Source organism: Aquarana catesbeiana, linkage group LG05 (genome assembly GCF_042186555.1).
Source record: "Aquarana catesbeiana isolate 2022-GZ linkage group LG05, ASM4218655v1, whole genome shotgun sequence".
In the NCBI taxonomy this organism is placed as follows: domain Eukaryota; kingdom Metazoa; phylum Chordata; class Amphibia; order Anura; family Ranidae; genus Aquarana; species Aquarana catesbeiana.
The window spans coordinates 603,158,634-603,181,368 of record NC_133328.1 but is presented as its reverse complement, the minus strand read 5'-3'; positions in this window follow the sequence as shown (position 1 = coordinate 603,181,368).

Here is a 22,735-nt window from a genome sequence, read left to right as displayed (position 1 = left end):
CTTAAAATAAATATGTATACTGTATGTGACCCAGAATATGATGAGATAGGCCGGATGGAGATGGCCGTCGAAGTGGGGGCTCGATTTCCTACATGTTTCGCCAAGACATTGGCTTCTTCAGGGAACAAGAGCTCAAAAGATAAATATATAAAGAAGGTCTGTATATAGAAATATAGAAAACATCATGTGAGCAAGATTGTTTATCAATGCAGTACTTAGTATACACTCAAGAAAATTAATGTTGTGGCTGGACAATCATGCAACCAGGTGGCCCACTGATTCCGGTGGCGCAAACGTACCTGAAACGCCGACACCCAGGGGGGGCGCACGGAGGCGTCACCGCAGGGGAATAGGCAGGCCGCGCCGTATAATGTGCCTGCAGGGGGCATACAGTAGACCTGGCAATAGAGTGTATTAAAAATATGTAAGTAATTATCGAATTTTGCATAAGAGAGACTGGAGATGGTGCAGTTACGCATCAATTGCATAAGGCCAAAATATATACAGTATGTAAAAATATATAAATAAATGTGTCTGTATCTCATAGAAAGGTATAAAACTCACACTTTTCTTTAAAAACAGTAGAATGAAGTGGGCACAGAGTGCCTGTAGATGGATATACGCACACAGCAAGGCAGTCAGCGAAGTCAATGGGATCGGCAGTCAATTGAAAAGGGGGCCTGAGTAGGAAAGTGGATTACTTTAAGGGTAATACTAATGATCATTCTAAACTTAACCAGGAAAGGTTCATCAAGGAGGTACTTACTTAATGGAATATACTGCCAGATGGAAGTCTCATATTGGTGCAGTCACATGCATGGGATGCTTAGCTCGGAGATTTTTTATAAGGATTTTTTTTAAAAAGAAGAAAAGGGCAGCAATTGCAATAAGTCCTAAGGAGAACAGATGTAAGGGGAAAAGTTAGGACAACATAGGCTCTATTGAGGACAAATAAGACTGCTGAGGAGACAGGAAGCATATTACCTGATCAACCATATAGCAGACAGTGTGACTTAAAAGAAATCGATGTTGAGAATAGCCAAAAGAATGGATGATAAGTCCAAAGTGACTCCTAAAAAAGAAGTTTAGGAGCTCGTTTAAACAATAAAATAGGGAAGAGAATTATTGCTGAATGCCATGAAGAAAGAAGATTACCTTGTTGCTGTGTGTGGAGCATAAACAGGCACGTCCCTCATCCAGCAGAGAGGCTGAGGAACTGGCCGGTTACTGATATACCCCCCACACCTGATCAGATAATGATCAGGTGTGCGGACGCAAATGAGGGGCATCCGCGCCTGCGCACACAGCGGTGCCACGGAACTACACGTTCCATCATGCACCGCGTGCGCATGCTCAGAACAGGCGGGCCGCATGGCGAATGGGAGGGTGAGACGCCACGGAATGGGAGGTACCAGGGCGCCACCACCTCCCATCAGCCGATGGAGACAGGGGGACCAGAGAGTCCGAGTACGACGCGGACACCCAGGGCAGACAGGGATCTGCCCTGGGCGTCCGTACAGGCACGAACAGCGCTGGCAGTGCACCTCCCAAGAGGGAAGCCAAAGCCACGACCACCCCCCAAGGTGCCGGGGGACCAGACAACCGATGCGATCCGGCAGTGGGGCACAACAAGCGCATGATTTGAAGTGGGCGGAGACACAGGGTGGGGGAGCGAGGCCCCCACTAGCCCGACAGTCCACAAGGGTCCATAGGGATATCAGGAAGGACCTGTGTGTCAGCACACAATGTCCAGCCACAAGGTGCATAACGTGCATAGAGAACCACGGGGTCCTAGTTACACAGAGAAGTACACGATGAAACACAGGCAATACTAGTATGACCTAGGCTTACATCGAAAAAATATATGCATTAAAGAATTGTGTTGATACAATATCAAAAAACTTTACATATCTGTGAATACAAATAAAAATTAAGAATTGAACAAAAATGCAAAAAATCAGATAGAGAAATATTAGTATGAAAAGAGATACACTCGTAGCCAATAACAAGGTCGTGGTAGTATGAAATACCATAAAAGAACTGTAAAAGAAGCCGCAAATGGAGCCATGGCAAGAGAAAAGCTAGAAAACGAAAGGGAGGAGCAAAGGGAAGGGGGTACAGGACACTGGGGGACAGGAGAGCAGGTAGAGAGAAAGGGACAAAAAGAAAACTACAAGCGACGCTGACTGAAGGGTGGGCATAGAGAAAAGAAATACATAATGTGTAACGGGTATGGCTCGTAGGAGTAAAGGTATTAAAGAAAGGGTTTGAAACTAATATGTTCGTTGAGTCCTGGAAAATTGGTAGCATTTAATATGTGAATCCATTTTGTTTCAAGGCGTAGTAACTTATTGTCTATGCTTCCGCCTCTGACATGTGAAGGAACATGTTCAAGTGCGGAAAACAAAATGACATGGGGATCAAAGTTATGCTGAGCAGCAATATGCCGATTGATGGCAGTGGTAGTAGTGTTTTTGTATAGCGGTTTGATGTGATCACGAATGCGAATCTGGAATGGACGCTTAGTTTTGCCAACGTAGTATGAGCCGCATTGGCATTGAGCCAAATACACGACTCCTACGGTGGCACAGGTGACACGATGTCTAATGGTATGGGTGTTTCCATTAGGCAAGTTCACCACTTGGGAGTTGGTGACGAATGCACATATGTCGCATCTGCCACATTGGTATGTGCCTGTGGCAGTGGGCCTATGTACAGTGTCAGTGGTATGATGGCTGTTAATAAGTCGATCACGAAGTGAAGGGGATCGGCGGTATGTAATGTCGGGGTATGTTTTGATGTATTTGGCGATTGTGGGATCTGATGTTAGTAGGGGCCAGAATTGGTTGAGAATATCCTTAATTTGAGTATGTTGATTTGAAAATTGGGTAATAAGTCGTATCGGTTGTCTAGTGTCCAATGGTTTATCGGAGAAAACCAGGTCCTTTCTGTTGAGTTTCTTTGCCTTATTAAAGGCTTTTTTCAACAGAGAGTGGCTGTAGCCTCTATCTAGAAGTCTGTTGTACAATTCCTGTGCTGCCCTGAGGAAATCTTCCTCTCGGGTGCAGTTACGTTTTATCCTCAGATATTGGCTGAACGGGATGCTTCTAAGAAGAGGCTCAGGATGGGCACTGTGGGCGTGCAGTATCGTATTGCCCGAAGAGGGCTTACGGTAAAGGGCAGTGTAGATTTGACCATTGGACTGTGTTTCATTGTGTACTTCTCTGTGTAACTAGGACCCCGGGGTTCTCTATGCACGTTATGCGCCTTGTGGCTGGACATTGTGTGCTGACACACAGGTCCTTCCTGATATCCCTATGGACCCTTGTGGACTGTCGGGCTAGTGGGGGCCTCGCTCCCCCACCCTGTGTCTCCGCCCACTTCAAATCATGCGCTTGTTGTGCCCCACTGCCGGATCGCATCGGTTGTCTGGTCCCCCGGCACCTTGGGGGGTGGTCGTGGCTTTGGCTTCCCTCTTGGGAGGTGCACTGCCAGCGCTGTTCGTGCCTGTACGGACGCCCAGGGCAGATCCCTGTCTGCCCTTGGCGTCCGCGTCGTACTCGGACTCTCTGGTCCCCCTGTCTCCATCGGCTGATGGGAGGTGGTGGCGTCCTGGTACCTCCCATTCCGTGGCGTCTCACCCTCCCATTCGCCATGCGGCCCGCCTGTTCTGAGCATGCGCACGCGGTGCATGATGGAACGTGTAGTTCCGTGGCACCGCTGTGTGCGCAGGCGCGGATGCCCCTCATTTGCGTCCGCACACCTGATCATTATCTGATCAGGTGTGGGGGGTATATCAGTAACCGGCCAGTTCCTCAGCCTCTCTGCTGGATGAGGGACGTGCCTGTTTATGCTCCACACACAGCAACAAGGTAATCTTCTTTCTTCATGGCATTCAGCAATAATTCTCTTCCCTATTTTATTGTTTAAACAAGCTCCTAAACTTCTTTTTTAGGAGTCACTTTGGACTTATCATCCATTCTTTTGGCTATTCTCAACATCGATTTCTTTTAAGTCACACTGTCTGCTATATGGTTGATCAGGTAATATGCTTCCTGTCTCCTCAGCAGTCTTATTTGTCCTCAATAGAGCCTATGTTGTCCTAACTTTTCCCCTTACATCTGTTCTCCTTAGGACTTATTGCAATTGCTGCCCTTTTCTTCTTTTTAAAAAAAATCCTTATAAAAAATCTCCGAGCTAAGCATCCCATGCATGTGACTGCACCAATATGAGACTTCCATCTGGCAGTATATTCCATTAAGTAAGTACCTCCTTGATGAACCTTTCCTGGTTAAGTTTAGAATGATCATTAGTATTACCCTTAAAGTAATCCACTTTCCTACTCAGGCCCCCTTTTCAATTGACTGCCGATCCCATTGACTTCGCTGACTGCCTTGCTGTGTGCGTATATCCATCTACAGGCACTCTGTGCCCACTTCATTCTACTGTTTTTAAAGAAAAGTGTGAGTTTTATACCTTTCTATGAGATACAGACACATTTATTTATATATTTTTACATACTGTATATATTTTGGCCTTATGCAATTGATGCGTAACTGCACCATCTCCAGTCTCTCTTATGCAAAATTCGATAATTACTTACATATTTTTAATACACTCTATTGCCAGGTCTACTGTATGCCCCCTGCAGGCACATTATACGGCGCGGCCTGCCTATTCCCCTGCGGTGACGCCTCCGTGCGCCCCCCCTGGGTGTCGGCGTTTCAGGTACGTTTGCGCCACCGGAATCAGTGGGCCACCTGGTTGCATGATTGTCCAGCCACAACATTAATTTTCTTGAGTGTATACTAAGTACTGCATTGATAAACAATCTTGCTCACATGATGTTTTCTATATTTCTATATACAGACCTTCTTTATATATTTATCTTTTGAGCTCTTGTTCCCTGAAGAAGCCAATGTCTTGGCGAAACATGTAGGAAATCGAGCCCCCACTTCGACGGCCATCTCCATCCGGCCTATCTCATCATATTCTGGGTCACATACAGTATACATATTTATTTTAAGTGTTAATTGACCTAAGTGTATTTTTCTATATATGTATTATTATTAATAAACTTTGTAATTTTTTGCCTTTTATATATTTTCTTTTTCGTCTTTTCCTTTTTTGTACCCCTTGACTTTAGCACCGCTATAATCCCCTGTCCATACACCCATTAGCCATTTGATTATTTTGGGGATGAGGTGCTGTATCTTACGGTACCATCTAGCCACCTCTACATTTATTGTTTTGCCTTGTTGGAATCCTAGACGGAAGTCGCATCCATGTGTTGACCCACCCAGTTTCCATTTACATCACAAACTTTTTCACAGCCAGTATTTTCTGTTTATACACATTTGCAGAGACATTTATGTGTTTTAAGTTCATTTATATGGACTTTTCCTTTATTTATGTTTTTGTTTGCCTTGATATATCACACATATTTTTTATTATTAAGGTGTGCTGTGGATAACATTTACCACATTTATGCGCTACATTTTCTATTCACATATTCTATACATATCGGCCTAAACTGAGAAAAAATTAGTTTTTTTCAAAAATGTCGCTCTTTTTTTTGTTTATAGCGCAAAAAAATAAAAACCGCAGAGTGGATCAAATGCCAGCAAAAGAAAGGACGTCAATTTTATTTGGGTGCAGCGTCGCACAACCGCATAATTGTCACTTAAAGCGACGTAGTGCAGAATTGCAAAAAATGGCCTGGTCATTCAGCAGCCAAATCTTCCGGGGCTGAAGTGGTTAATTTAATCTGCAAGGGATTGGATGGACAGAAAAACAAAGGCCGTGGATGTTAAATTCTCTGCTGGGGGTGAGAAAGTGTTCTACTTTCACAACAGTTGTCTGTATGTATCTGTTTAGGTTTTCAGAGATTGGCAGAATGAAGAAGAACGCAGCACTCCGTGGCGAGCTCGGAATATCTTCCCGCTGAATTGAAACAACATCTGTTGCCTCTTTCACCCCCCCCCCCCCCCATATGTCTACAGCAAAAAGGAGGCAGCGGCCCAGAGCAAATCTGATTCTGGCAGTGTGATTCCACAACAATGCTGGTGGTAAATCGGAGAATTTGCACGTTTGCTGCGTCCATTGCGGTTGCCGTAGTAACGGAGTCTTTACAACTCCGCGTTCTTGGTTTTAGCATTTAGCAGTCAACGCTCAGTGAAAGAAAATTGACATTTGTTGTCACAACACTCCACGTCCTGTGCTACGGGCCTGAAAAATTGGCGTAAACCTAATTTAAATTAAAAACAAATCAAATAACAAAAAACAGTGGAAAGAAAGTCCGCGCCAGCACAGCGAAATCACATTTGTTTTCTTGGCACCGGGGAAGCCACCCTAATCGTCTCAAACATTTCTAAAATGAATCTCACGCTGGCCAAATCGCTGCTTGGCTCCAACGTGGTCTCCAAATACCAGAAGTACTTTTATAACGTCGGAGCGAGACGGCCGCCATTTAACTGTCCTTTTATTATTTATTTCAGTTTATGGAAGTGTTTAAAAGGATAGTTCACCTTTACAAAAAAACCTGTCTGTGCGGGTAAGGGATGTTTGTAGATTAAAACAAACTGTGCAGCTCTGCCTACAGATGAATAATACCCTTGTTATAGGTGTAGGTCATTTATATACCTTATGAAGCCTGACTGGAATACCATAGTTGGCAACGTAAAAAAATGTATAGGGACACTTTTTTTGCCTGTAGGTGGAGTCTTGTTATAATTAGGGGGCGGGGCATCCATTTGTAGGTGTGACATAGCGAGGGAAAGAAAAATGCACTGCGCGAAGCATGCCACAGCAAAAAATGGGCATGGTTTCAGTAAAATATTGGGTGTGGCTTAAAGGGGGCGTGGTTCAAATGGGGTGTCTGAGATGAACAAGGGTTGGAGGGAGAAAGAGAGAGGGAGAGGGACAGACAGACAGCAATGGAAATACGTGTATTCCAGAAAGTTTCAGCAGATAAAGATACTCCAAACGCCTGGTGTTAGCACTTCAATCATCCCGGCACCATGGTTGTTATGGTGTCAGGATGATTGAATGGCATTTTTTCTATTATTACATTGTAATATAAAATGAAATTGTTCAACTCACCATAATGCTGAATCAGTGGGAGCCCTGAGCATGTCACCTGCCACATCACCTGCCACCAGATGCCATCAGGTGCCCCCAGCAGAGTCCCTCCTTACACCAGGTGCCCCCAGTGGAGTCCCTCCTTACATCAGGTGCCCCCTGTGGAGTCCCACCTTACATCAGGTGCCCCCAGCAGCAGAGCCCTCCTTAAATCAGTGTCCCCATCAGCGGAGCCCCTCCTTACATCAGGTGCCCCCAGTAGTGGAGCCCTCCTTAAATCAGTGTCCCCATCAGCGGAGCCCCTCCTTACATCAGGTGTCCCCAGCAGCGGAGCCCTCTTTAAATCAGTGTCTCCATCAGAGGAGCCCCTCCTTACATCAGGTGCCCCCAGCAGCGGAGCCCTCCTTAAATCAGTGTCCCCATCAGCAGAGCCCCTCCTTACATCAGGTGTCCCCAGCAGCGGAGCCTTCTTTAAATCAGTGTCCCCATCAGCGGAGCCCCTCCTTACATCAGGTGTCCCCAGCAGCGGAGCCCTCTTTAAATCAGTGTCTCCTTCAGAGGAGCCCCTCCTTACATCAGGTGCCCCCAGCAGCGGAGCCCTCCTTAAATCAGTGTCCCCATCAGCAGAGCCCCTCCTTACATCAGGTGTCCCCAGCAGCGGAGCCTTCTTTAAATCAGTGTCCCCATCAGCGGAGCCCCTCCTTACATCAGGTGTCCCCGGCAGCGGGGTCGCTCCTTACATCAGGTGTCCCCAGCCAGCGGAACCCTCCTTACATCTGGTGTCCCCGGCAGCGGAGCCCTCCTTACATCTGGTGTCCCCGGCAGCGGAGTCTCTCCTTACATCTGGTGTTCCCACAGTGGCGGCCCATCCATAGGGGGCGCCGCCCTCCCTCCCTGTAATCACAAAAAAATTTCAAAAAAGGTCTTTAAATATAAAAAAAAAAAAAAATTTTTAATTCCTTTAACTAAGTGCACTGTGTTCGGGCGCCGGACACAGTGCACTATAGGAAGCGCCACGTCAATGCAATCACGAGATTGCAGACGTGGCGCTTCATTGGCAGTATTTTTAGCTGCTTTGCGGTGCAAACCAAAGCACAGAGCACAGCTTCCGCCTTCCGCCCGTAGTATACTGCGGGCAGGAGCTTTGTTGTTTAAGTGTACTAGTGTAGACGAGGTTACTTCTGGGTTTCGTGGATGAGGATGAAAACCGGAAGTGGCGGCGGCAGCACCGCTCTTCGCATGGCCTGATCGGAGATGGAAGGGTAAGTAATGACAGAGCTGAGTCACACAGAAAGCACTTCGCGCAGGCAGCATACCTGCACTGGCTGGAAGGGGGACATGTAATAATCGTATTTCCATGGTGGCAGTCTGGCAGACTAGATCAAGCGTGAGAAGATGTGAGAAAGTTTTAACCCTGCCTGCTTCTCTAGAGAGTCTCTGCATGTCACGTGGTTACTGAACAGCAGCAGCTAATGTACTAGGGCTGAAAAGTACTCTTCACTTGTCTGGTTAGCTGGAGGTTTGGTTTGGGTAATCCTGCAGGTATCATTAGAGCAGGTTTAATCTTGTTGAGCCATCCATCCATCCATACTCAGTCAGCCATCCATCCATACTCAACCTGGCCAGCCATCCATCCATACTCAGCCAGCCATCCATCCATACTCAGCCTGGCCAGCCATCCATCCATCCATACTCAGCCAGCCATCCATCCATCCATACTCAGCCAGCCATCCATCCATCCATACTCAGCCTGGCCAGCCATCCATCCATCCATACTCGGCCAGCCATCCATACTCAGCCAGCCATCCATCCATACTCAGCAAAGCCATCCATACTCAGCATTGGAAATACTCATCCATCCATCCATGCTCAGCCACCCATCCATACTCAGCCAGCCATCCATACTCAGCAATACTCAGCCTGCCATCCATACTCAGCAATACTCATCCATGCTCAGCCATCCATCCCTAATCAGCAATACTCATCCATGCTCATCCATCCATCCATACTCAGCCATCCCATCCACCCCCATCCATACTCAGCCATACCCAGCATTACCCAGCCATACTCAGCCGTACCCAGCCATCCCATCCGTACCCAGCCATACCCAGCCATCCCATCCGTACCCAGCCATCCCATCTGTACTCAGCCGTACCTGGCCGTACTCAGCTGTACCTGGCCATGCTCAGCTTTACCCAGCTGTACTCAGCCGTACCCGGCCGTACTCAGCCATACTCATTCATGCTGAGTCATCCCATCCATACTCAGCCATTCCCATCCACAGCTCATCCATCCACATTCATGCTCATCCATGCCACATCCATGCCACTAGAGTGCCTCACAAAAGTGTAATAGGTAGTCAAATTAGATTTGACATTTATGCCCCCAGAACACCTGATGGTGCTCCCTGCATGTTGGGCCTCTCTATGTGGCCAGGCTTTGTAAAAGTCTCCAACATGTGGTATCGCCGTGCTTGGGAGGAGTAGGAGAATCTATTTTGGGGTGTAATTTTTGGTATGTACATGCTATGTGTTAGAAATATTGTATAAATAGACAACTTTGTGTAAAAAAAAAAAAAAGTGTTTTTATTCTCTTTACACATTTTCCGGAAACTTGTAGAAAAAAAATTACATGTTCAAAAGACTCACTATGCCTCATAGATTATACACTGGGTTGTTTTCTTTCCAAAATGGGGTAATTTTTGGGGCGTTTCCATTGTCCTGGTGCTCCAGGGCCTTCAAAAGTGTAAGAGGTAGTCAAGAAATTATATGTGTAATTTATGCTCCAAGAACGCCTGAAGGTGCTCCCTGCATGTTGAGCCTCTGTATGTGGCCACACTGTGTAAAAGTCTCACACATGTGGTATCGCCATACTCCGGAGGAATAGTAGAATGTGTTTTGGGGTGTAATTTGTGCAATGCATATGCTGTGTGTGAGAAATAACCTGCTAATATAACAATTTTGTGGAAAAAAGAAAAAAGAAAAAAAATCTTGATTTTGCAAAGAATTGTGGGAAAAAATTACAACTTCAAAAAAACTCACCATGACTCTTACTAAATACGTTGGAATGTCTACTTTCCAAAAAGGAGTCATTTGGTGGGTATTTGTACTTTCCTGGCTTGTTAGGGTCTCAAAAAATGAGATACATCAAGTGTGATCAATTTTCAGAGATTGGCACCATAGCTTGTGGCTGCGCTATATACCATGATCTGTATACTCTGTCCTGTAATGCTGAGCTATATACCCCGATCTGTGATGCTGAGATATTTACTCTGTCCTGTGATGCTGAGATATATAATCTGTCTTGTGATGCTGGGGCTGTATAAAGAAATAAAAAGAGAGAGGGGCGCACCGGCCATGTGCATTATCTTTTGTAAAACATTTATTGAATAAAATGATAGAAGAAATTACTCACAAGCAGTTGTAAAATCAGGTGCCATAAAACTCGAGCAACAACAAGCAGCAAGTGGTTATGATGATGAGCGAAGCCTTCCAAAGGTCTTAGAGGAACATACAGGCATCACTACCAGCTAACGCGTTTCGAAGGGCACGTCCCTTCTTCATCAGAGCTCAGCAGCTTGCTGCTTGTTGTTGCTCGAGTTTTATGGCACCTGATTTTACAACTGCTTGTGAGTAATTTCTTCTATCATTTTATTCAATAAATGTTTTACAAAAGGTAATGCACATGGCCGGTGTGCCCCTCTCTCTTTTTATTTGTTTGCCTGCTAGGATTCCCCATCCTTGAGGGCAGCAAGGCCTGTGTCGGTTTTCCATCTATCTGGTTGACCACTTGTGCGCAGGAGTCATTTTCTTCTTTTTCTGTATCGGTTGACTGTGCTGGGGCTGTATACTCTGTCTTGTGATCTGAGCTATATGCTCCTGACACTGTGGGTGGAAGCAAGTGCAATACAGGGGACGGAGTGGGTGGATTCTAGGGGTGTGGTTTATGAGAAGTGGGAGAGGTCAAAAAGGAAGGGCTGGGTCTGGCGCCCCCCCAACCAAAAACGTCACTAGCCGCCACTGTGTCCCCGGCAGCAGAGCCCTCCTTACATCAGTGTCCCAGTCAGCGGAGTCCCTCCTTACATCAGTGTCCCCAGTCAGCGGAGTCCCTCCTTACATCAGGTGTCCCCAGCCAGCAGAGTCCCTCCTTACATCTGGTGTTAATTGAAAGGAAGGGGATTAGTTAGGGACTTTCAGGAAGCCTAAACCTGGTAATGTATTTCCACCCCATGAGACTTTTAGTGAAATTATGGCCCGGTAGGGTCACATATTTCCATCCCTATTGGGTCAAAAGAAGGATAGCGAGAGGATGAATAAGTGAACAAAGGAATTTTATTCATTATACAATATAAATGTACATATAATGCTGATACACGATAACAGTAATATGGTGATAACAAAAGTGTCTTGAATAATAACCACTAATGTCAAAGACAAAAAAGGTAGACATGGTAGTACACCATAGACAATAAAATGATCTCAATTAAGAGCATGATAAATTCCATAACAAATTCCAAAGTTCCACAAGAACATGATTAGATAAAATCATAATGGCAAGGTAAAACCTGCAGGACCTATGGCCTCACTGAACCTTGTAGGGATAATTATTGTATAGAAACCTAAAACAGGTGTAAATAGATAGAAACACGGCATCATGTAGCTGTACGCGTTTCGTGGCTGATACGCCACTCGTCAGGAGAATGCACGTGGTAATCTAGGATAGAATTGATATAGAGATGATCAGTAATCATTATAACCATAGATAGGGGTGAGATGACACCACCAGTAGCACATAAGTGCATACTTACTAATTGAGATCTGCAAGCTGATGGTGCGGCGACGAGGTGCCAAGGCATCCGGAAAGACCTCCAACCGGAAGCCGTAGTGGACGGTCCACCGGCAGAAAACCCACATAGTCCGCCAACAGGGCGGACGTGGAACCCTGAGGAATCACTGTAACAAAGTTAAAGTGAATGAATTAGAGTGAAGGAGTAACAATAGTGACTGAGAGTGGGGATGAAGGGGAGAGAGGGGGAGAAAGGCAGGAAAAACGTGCCAATAAGGGAGAATGGTGATGAATTAAGACCGTCAGCGAAGCTGCCAGAAAGAATAGTAAAGAACCAAGGTGTAAAACATGGTGAAGGTGAAAAACACAGTAGCCATCCATGAAGGTGTGCACATGCAAGTATGCCAGTGTGGGGAGGAGCCCACTAAAAACAACAGTGAGAGTGAGAAACCAAATTGGTGATGGTGAAAAGTGTGGACATGCAGATATACCTGTATGGACAAGGAGCCCACTTGAGGGAGAGGGAGATTAGCTGTGAGGTGGAGTGTACATGAAGCCTCGAGTGCCAAGATCGCCTGGAGGGATGCCCATATAGGTACCGGCAAGGCGCCGCCCACCACCGTCATGCCGCGTAGCATAAGTTGGGGGAGGGGGGGCGCCGCTGGTCGGACGGTTCTGGCCAAACGGCACCTGAATAGCTCCCCAGTTGCTCACGAGTGTGGAATCAACCAGCAGGTATGTGACGACGCCGAAATAACAGTTTGGGAGTAGGCAGTTACATTTTCAAAAATACAATGTAAAATTGACAAGGGACACCAACATGGTTGTATCTTTGATCTTAAAAACAACGGGATAATGGTGTTGTGGTAACTTGCACAAATAAAAAAATAATAATAATAATATTATTCTTGATATCACTTGAAAAAAAAGCCTTTGAAAATTCGTTTGCAATAACTCCATCAGTATCACCAGCAAAGCAACTTCATTATTATCCCATTAAAGAAGAAGAGAATTGTGCGCTGCATTTGGAGATTTCATAATTTGCCGCGTCACAAATGTTATTCTCCATTACGAGCGCTAGTTTACAAGATCGACCACTTCTGCTTCCGAGCATACGTGTTTGTACTTTGGACTTTTGTCAGACGGACTTGTGTACACACGATCTGAAAGTCCAACAACACACATTTGTTGGTGGAACATTTGAGAACATGCTAGCCAACATTTGTTGGCGGAAAGTCCGACAACATTTGTCCGATGGAGCATACACACGGTCTGACTTTCCACCAACAACCTCACATCCAACATTTCCTGTTGGAAAGTCCGATCGTGTGCACGGGGCTTTAGTCTTTAAGTGGTTAAACTGACCTCGTTTGCAGACCGAAGTTCATCCCTTTGATCTAAAACAGTGGTCTCCAAACAATGGCCCGGGGGGGGGGGGGGGGGGGGGGCTGGTCGGGGGCCAGATGAGGCCCTTTGCTTGCCTTTATTCGGCCCCTTAGGCACTATTCCATTAACTGACACCAACAGTGGGGCCTAAATCCTGTTGCTGACACCAACAATGGGGCATTATTCCTCCCACTGACACCAACGATGGGGCAGAATTCCTTCTATTGACACCAACGATGAGGCACTATTCCTCCAACTGATACCAGCAATGGGGCACTGTTTTTTCCACTGATACCAATGATGGGGCACTAGTCCTCCCACTGACACCAAGGATAGGGCGCTGTTTTCTCCCACTGTCCCTAGTCCGGCCCTCTTTAAGTCTGAAAGACAGTAAACTAGCCCTTTGTTTTGAAAGTTTGGAGACCCCTATTCTAAAATAACAAAATGATACAATGTTTATAGTCATATCGCAATGTTGATAAACATTTGCCAAAGGCTCTTTTTTTTTTTTTGACAGCTGTGAGTGAGCAGAGAATGGTTCTGCACTGTTTACATAGAATCGTGGAAATGCCGGAAAAAGATCATGAAGGGGTTGAATCGCGATTTTCTAATAATTAATTGTGCAGCGCTAATATATATATGGCCATCTGGAGTAAGGGCAGATGATTCATGTAGCATTTACTTCATGGAATCCATCTGCCCTTAGCTCAAGCATGCAGGCAGGAGGGTGTGCTTAGCAGAGAAAGCCCCTCCTCCCCTCCTGAAGACTCTTGGAATGTATGAAATAATTTGCCTAGGCATGGAAACCAGGAAGTAAGTACTAAAGAAATGAAAAAACATCTATCTATCTATCTATCTATCTATCTATCTATCTATCTATCTATCTATCTATCTATCTATCTATCTATCTATCTATCTATCTAAATATATCATATAGTATCTCACAAAAGTGAGTACACTCCTCACATTTTTGTAAATATTTTATTATATCTTTTCATGTGACAACACTGAAGAAATGGCACTTTGCTTCAATGTAAAGTAGTGAGTGTACAGCTTGTATAACAGTGTAAATTTGCTGCCCCTCAAAATAACTCAACACACAGCCATTAATGTCTAATCTGCTGGCAGCAAAAGTGAGTACACCCCTAAGTGAAAATGTCCAAATTGGGCTCAATTAGCCATTTTCCCTCCGCAGTGTCATGTGACTAGTGTTACAAGGTCTCAGGTGTGAATGGGGAGCAGGTGTGTTAAATTTGGTGTTATCACTCTCACTCTCTCATACTGGTCACTGAAAGTTCAACATTATTATTATTGTCATTATACAGAATGTATATAGCGCTGACAGTTTACGCAGCGCTTTACAACATTAGGGCAGACAGTACAATTACAATACAATTCAATACAGGAGGAATCAGAGAGCCCTGCTCGTTAGAGCTTACTTTAAAGGAGGGAGCATGGCACCTCATGGCAAAGAACTCTCTGAGGATCTCAAAAAAATTATTTTTGCTCTACATAAAGATGGCCTAGGATATAAGAAGATTGCCAAGACCCTGAAACTGAGCTGCAGCACGGTGGCCAAGACCATACATCGGTTTAACAAGACAGGTTCCACTTAGAACAGGCCTCGCCATGGTCGACCAAAGAAGTTGAGTGCACGTGCTCAGCGTCATATCCAGAGGTTGTCTTTGGGAAATAGACGTATGAGTGCTGCCAGCATTGCTGCAGAGGTTGAAGGGGTGGGGGGTCAGCCTGTTAGGGCTCAGACCATAAGCAGCACACTGCATCAAATTGGTCTGCATGGCTGTCATCCCAGAAGGAAGCCTCTTCTAAAAATGATGCACAAGAAAGCCCCCAAATAGTTTGCTGAAGACAAGCAGACTAAGAACATGGATTACTGGAACCATGTCCTGTGGTCTGATGAGACCAAGATAAACTTATTTGGTTCAGATGGTGTCAAGCGTGTGTGGCGGCAACCAGGTGAGGAGTACAAAGACAAGTGTGTGTTGCCTACAGTCAAGCATGGTGGTGGGAGCGTCATGGTCTGGGGCTGCATGAGTGCTGCCGTCACTGGGGAGCTACAGTTCATTGAGGGAACCATGAATGCCAACATGTACTGTGACATACTGAAGCAGAGCATGATCCCCTCCCTTCGGAAACTGGGCTGCAGGGCAGTATTCCAACATGATAACGACCCCAAACACACCTCCAAGACTTGCCTTGCTAAAGAAGCTGAGGGTAAAGGTGACGGACTGGCCAAGCATGTCTCCAGACCTAAACCCTATTGAGCATCTGTGGGGCATCCTCAAATGGAAGTTGTAGGAGCGCAAGGTCTCTAACATCCACCAGCTCTGTGATGTCATCATGGAGGAGTGGAAGAGGACTCCAGTGGCAACCTGTGAAGCTCTGGTGAACTCCATGCCCAAGAGGGTTAAGGCAGTGCTGGAAAATAATGGTGGCCACATAAAATATTGACACTTTGGGCCCAATTTGGACATTTTCACTTAGGGGTGTACTCACTGTTGTCAGAGGTTTAGACATTAAAGGGGTTGTAAAGTTATTTATTTTTTTTTTTTTTAAATAACAAACATGTTATACTTACCTTCACTGTGCAGCTCGTTTTGCACAGAGTGGCCCCGAACCTGGTCTTCTGGGGTCCCTCGGCGGCTGTTTCAGCTCCTCCCCGCAAGCATTTACCACCTTCATGCGAGCTCCCTCGCACGGTGGTGAGTGCTTGCGGGCGCGCTCCCGTGATACAGCCGGCGGCTATAGCCGCTCGCTGTATCACTCGGCCCCGCCCCCCGGCGCGCCGCGTCATCGGATGTGATTGACAGCAGCGCGAGCCAATGGCTGCGCTGCTTTCAATCCATCCACTGCAGCCAATCAGCGACCAGGCTGAGCTGCAATGAAGCTGACGAGGACGAGGAGCGAAGATTCGAGGCGTCAGGTAAGTAAAACGGGGGGCCTGGGGGCGGCGGTACTGTCAAAAGTTTTTTCACCTTAATGCATAGAATGCATTAAGGTGAAAAAATTTTTACCTTTACAACCCCTTTAAGAGGCTGTGAGTTGAGTTATTTTAAGGGGACAGCAAATCTACACTGTTATGGAAGCTGTACACTCACTACTTTACATTGTAGCAAAGTGTAATTTCTTCAGTGTTGTCACATGAAAAGATAGAAGAAAATATTTACAAAAATGTGAGGGGTGTACTCACTTTTGTGAGATACTATATGATATATTTAGATAGATAGATAGATAGATAGATAGATAGATAGATAGATAGATAGATAGATAGATAGATAGATAGATAGATAGATAGATAGATAGATAGATAGATAGATAGATAGATAGATGTTTTTTCATTTCTTTAGTACTTACTTCCTGGTTTCCATGCCTAGGCAAATTATTTCATACATTCCAAGAGTCTTCAGGAGGGGAGGAGGGGCTTTCTCTGCTAAGCACACCCTCCTGCCTGCATGCTTGAGCTAAGGGCAGATGGATTCCATGAAGTAAATGCTACATGAATCATCTGCCCTTACTCCAGATGGCCACAGCCAGAAGTGATTTCTCTGCAAAATAAACCGGATGGATGGAGGAGTTTTCTTTGCATATTAAAAATTAATTGAATAGTGTTTTAGCTTTGTGGTTCTTAGATCTCCAGCATTGTTATAACTGCAATTTTATCTTTCATGTATTGCATTATACTGACCGAGGATGCTATTTGGATGCGTTTATCTCTATGATAATAGCAGGCATACACTTCTATCTAGCACTCAGCTTCAGGAAGATAGGACAGTAGCCCCTGATTATCTACAGAACAGAAGGAGGTAAGCAGCTGCAATGAAGTTTGATAAAAATTCTCCAATAGTATATAATTGGTATGAGACAAGTCTCTTTTTCTTAAAAATGATTTTAATATTTTACTGGAACTGCAATGAACTAATAAAAAACTGCGCTTAGTGCTCCACCTAATACTTTCCACAGCTGCACTAAAACACTAAATAGACGTGTATAACAAAGTATATATTGTTGCATTGTGTCTTTACATATGCAAAAAAACTAACACAACATTTGCAGTGTTAACACCTTCAAAACGTGTTGCTGTACCTTTAATTAGCCAATATCATTAACTTGAATAACGTGCTAATCACAGTATATGCTCCTTATTAATATGTACCGTGCCTTTAAATAACCGCACAGAGATCACTACACCAAAGTTACTGCTAAATAATACTGTGCATATAAATAACACATTATTCACATAAATCACTATGCTCTGACTTAAGTGATAAAGCAAAATAAAACAAAAATAATCTATTTTAAATGGAATCCAGTGTCTCCCAGTAAGGTCCACCATCGCACAGAGCCTCTCACCGACTCGTAAGACCCCAAATTATAGGTGGTCTTAGTATGGTCTCATCTATGCAGGTTATAGAAAAAGGAAAGGGTTCCCCTGAGTGGATTTTTCCGGCACTTGCAAAGGTAATATATGTAAAATAGGAAGATACGCGTATATATGTATATTAGATAAAATAGTATTTATGTTTATTCAAAACGTTCTATTATTAAAAACAATGCATACATTGGCAAACAACAACAACATGTACATTAAACATATTACAAAACGGTTGTAATATCTATTTCGGTTGGTAGGTGACAGATGATGTTTAAATAGTGGAATTCTTTTCAAGGGCTTGAAAAGAATTCCACTATTTAAACATCATCTGTCACCTACCAACCGAAATAGATATTACAACCGTTTTGTAATATGTTTAATGTACATGTTGTTGTTGTTTGCCAATGTATGCATTGTTTTTAATAATAGAACGTTTTGAATAAACATAAATACTATTTTATCTAATATACATATATACGCGTATCTTCCTATTTTACATATATTACCTTTGCAAGTGCCGGAAAAATCCACTCAGGGGAACCCTTTCCTTTTTCTATATAAGTTTTTTGGATGTGGCACGGCCCCTTTTCCCTTCTAACCTAGGCAGACCAGTCATTTCCCTCTATGATTTCATCTATGCAGGTTCAGCAGTCATCATACGCATTGAGGTGTGGCTCAGAGGCAAAGCAACAGGAGCAGTAAACAGAAAGTCATGGGTTCAATACCTCCTTGAGCCACTTGAGGCGTGACCACGCCTGGCCATCTGCATGGCACGGTAGGAACTGTGACAGTCCCCCCCCCCCTTAGAAATGCCCTCTGGGTGTAAACAGGTAGTTCGTCATAGGCATCCATGCCGTATGCACCAACAGTAGTCATCATATGCATTGAAAAGCTCACAGCACATCAGCAGGGACTGTGGTAGCAGGGTGCCTTTAAGAACTGGGGGCATCTACTCATAAACATATAAGCACTTCAGGCATAACACGCATCTCCAGCACCGCCGCTGAATTGGTGAGCATAATGACATCAGCACAGACTCCACCCCCATGTGTGTCATCCAATGGGACGCTCCCAAAGGATTCTCAAGCAATGTCCAAAATGCTTTTATTCAAAGAGATGACATCACATGCCTGATGAAGGGGTCCTACGCAGCCCCGAATATCCCCACTGTGATGTGATCTCTTTGAATAAATGCATTTGGATGTTACTTGAGGATCCAAGCTGTGCTGGCAAATGTATATTGTTGCTCCCTGACACCAATGATGGGGTTTAATTTTGTTTCTACTGACACCATCAGTAATTTTTTTTTCACCAACCGACAATCTTAGCACCAGGTGGCCTATCTAGGGAACATAACTGAGTTAAAAAGTTGCTGGGTGGTCTTTTGTTACCCTAAGATTGAACCTGAACCTGCTCCTGAGTTCTGCTTTTCCAATGCTGATCCAGCTTATCTGTGCCAATCCTTGGTTCGACCTTGGCTAATTCCTGATCACGGCTTATCTGAAGCAGATTCTTGGTTTGACCTTGGCTAGTTCCTGATCACGGCTTATCTGAAGCAGATTCTTGGTTTGACCTTGGCTAGTTCCTGATCACGGCTTATCTGAAGCAGATTTTTGGTTTGACCTTGGCTAGTTCCTGATCACGGCTTATCTGAAGCAGATTCTTGGTTTGACCTTGGCTAGTTCCTGCCCACGGCTTATCTGAAGCAGATTCTTGGTTTGACCTTGGCTAGTTCCTGACCATGGCTTATCTGTGCTGACCTTCTGTAACCTTGGCTTGCCTTCCAATCACAACTGTTGACCATCTCCTTGGTTACTGACCACGGCGTGTCCAGACCTCGCTTATTGCCTACTGTGTGTTTCTGTATTCCGGCCAGCTGCCCTCTGGTCTATTTTTTTCCATGGGTCTTACTGATTTGTCTGCACATGCATTTCACAGCCAAACCTGCCTAAGGGAGGTTTAAAACAGCGTGCATCAGAAAGACACCATAATCCTAAATATCTTAAATGCTAATAATTCTAGGAAATGTTTAAACATTTTTACCAGGATGCCTCTAATAGCAGTTTTGCAGAAAAATCCCTTAAAATGCATGTATACTGGCCCTTTATCAGCACCTGTTCATCCAAGCAAGCAGAGCTTAAGCCGCATTCCTTATTTTGAACACTAGAGGGCAGTAATGTTACAAAATGTCAATTGCCATCAAAAAAGCATTATGTAAAACACAGTTACCTCTCCTTAGGTCTTGTTCTCACCTAATTTACACATTTTTAGGGTATTTTAGACATGTCTAAGGCCTCATGCACACAGGCAGAAAATCCATCAACAATACTTGTTTTGGTGCATATTTGCACGTGTTTATAAGCGTATGGCGTTAATAGCATGTGTGCGTAAACTGTTCCAGATTGAGGTAGATCTTTCACTGTTTCAGCCAATCAGGGCTTGCAATGCACTGTTTAGCACCGCAATGCATTGTGGTTGGTTTGGGGGGCCGGACAAATAGTCGAATGACCCGTTTGGTTGACTGTTCGTCGAACGTCCGAACAGCTAAAGTTCGGCCCAAACTTATGCTCGGGCCGAACCGTTTGCCCATCCCTATTGGTGAGCATGTCATCACTACCAATACTGGTAACTTGTTACAATCATAAACTGTAAACTAACACTCTTATTGATGTAGCAATAACTCTCGGTGGAGCTGCTGGTTTAAAGCGGGCCTGTCCTCTATGCTCTTCACCCTTCTTAAATTGTTCAATCCCCTTGACACAAATGTAGTGCAGTGTTGTAATAATATCAACTTTAACCCACAATATACACTTATAGTTATAGTTACCTCTACCTGGGTGCTGGTAGCTCCACCTGCAGGAGAAATGACAACACTGCACACGAACTTCAGTAATAACCAAAAATAACTTCTTTCTTTGGGTAAATAATATATTTATATAAAGAATTATTACAATGACTATACTATCACACCAACGTAGTGTAACAGTATAAGAAATGGTTGTGGCAATCAGTAACAGACACAAATATATCTAATTATATAAAAATATACCCGGGAGCTCCCCCTGCTCTAGACCTTAAAGTCACTATCCTTTGTAACTAAATGCAGGGCCCTGCAATGAAAAGGTAGTCCGGACTTCTTCAGTCTTCGCTAGCTTTTATAATTTTAATCCGCAAGGGTTCCTCCTGGGTGTTGCACAGTGTAATATAACACACTAAAACAATTGTAATCCAGCAGATTGACTAAGTGTTCTTATATGAAGAAAACAAACATCTAGCATCCGTTCTTGAATACTGGAGTCTATTTAGATGTAAAGTTTTCCAACTTAACTTGTTCCGTGGGAATATCAGTCCCAGCAACACTCTGTAACAGTTCTAACTGTGTATGTAGTAGTTAAACAAACTTCTGGGTGTTAACCCTCTCACCACACGGGATCCGGGCAGATGGATGTCTCCGTTTCAGCAGTTCTCAGTCTGTATGGAGGCACCACCACGCCGTCACACTGTTCTGTTCACAAACGACCAGGAGTCCTCAGTTATCTCCTCACGGGTCTCCGGAATGATCACTTCTGCTGCTCCAGCACGCTGTGATGTGATGGCAGGATCCTTGCAGCTGCTCCGCTCCTTCGCAAAGTAGGCCGCAACCCTGTAGGACACACACACCCACAGGGTTCTGCTGGCAGGCCACGCATCCCAGGCACAAGAGACCTAAGATGGCCGCTCCTTACTCTTTTATATCCTCCCACAATGCAGTTCAGTTCTCACCTTGTCCAGGAGCATTATGGGTGGGTCAGAGCTAAAGTTCCGAAGTAAACAATAAATCACTTCCATGTCACTTCATTTAATCATAAAAAGTAATCGTATTGTACTTTTCAAATTGTCCACAAGATGCCACTAACACAACTTATGTACTGTATAACACACATATGACTAGAAACAGAAGTTGTCAGCGCTACATACTCCCCCTGCTTTAAATCTTTGGTCCCCAAAGATATGTAAGACCTTGTTCCTGCTACACATCTTAGCCTCTAACCGAGTGCACAGGACCGACAGAGGAGCCTCCCACCAATTCTCAGGTGTTGGAAAGCTACTCTGTGTACCCACAACTGTCACCTTAGTATCAGATACAGATGTGCCAAGGGGTGAAACAGGGTTCTCATTGACTGAGGAGGAACTAGGCTCATCAACATTCCTCTTGCTGGTAACCTTCGTTGTCTCAGAACACTCGCCCAATGTATCGTATGTTAGTCTCTTGGGTGGGCGAATGTTCCTCTTTTCCCTTTGGTTTTTTGGTGTATCCCCTATTTCTGGATGGACACTATTTTCTTCTACTTCAGTGGGCGATAAACACTCTTCAGCTTGTTTAGACAAAGGCACAAACTCTGGAGCTTCTGGCCTGAGGGCCTCACTACTCTCCTCGACTGTCAGCGATGAAACACTCGTTTAAGCTTTGGGTATATTAAATGACCACAACCAGCTAATGTCCATCTCACTCTCCTCACTGTCTTCAGTTCACAAAGCCCCAGACTGGGACCTAGTTACAGGCTGTTGTGCAACCTCTGATGTTGATGATAACTCCTCCTCGGGGATTATCCTGACTGCATCAGTAAGGGGCAAAAGGTGATTCCGATGCCAAGTCTTAATTGGTCCAGCACTTCCTTCTGGTCTGATTTCGAAGACTGGAAGCCCTGGGAGCTGTTTACAAACAATGTATGGCTGTGACCTCCAGCGATTCGCCAGCTTGTGTTTCCCAGGAATGCCTAAATTCCTTAATAGGACTCGGTCACCAGGTTGTAGATCTCGAATCCTCACTTTGAGGTCAAAGTTTCTTTTGTTTCTTCTCCCTCTGCTGTCTGACATAGTCTGAGTCTTCTCATAAGCAATCTTCAGACTCTTCCTCAGCCTGTTTGCATATCCTCGGTGAGAGGTCTCTGAGGTGTGGTCCAGAGAAGTTCCGAAAGCCAGGTCCACTGGTAATCTAGCCTCTCGCCCAAACATCAGCCGATAAGGTGAGTATCCTGTGACATCACTCTTGGTGCGGTTATTTGCAAGCACTAAAGCGGCAATATGCTTACTCCAGTTGGGCTTTTGCTC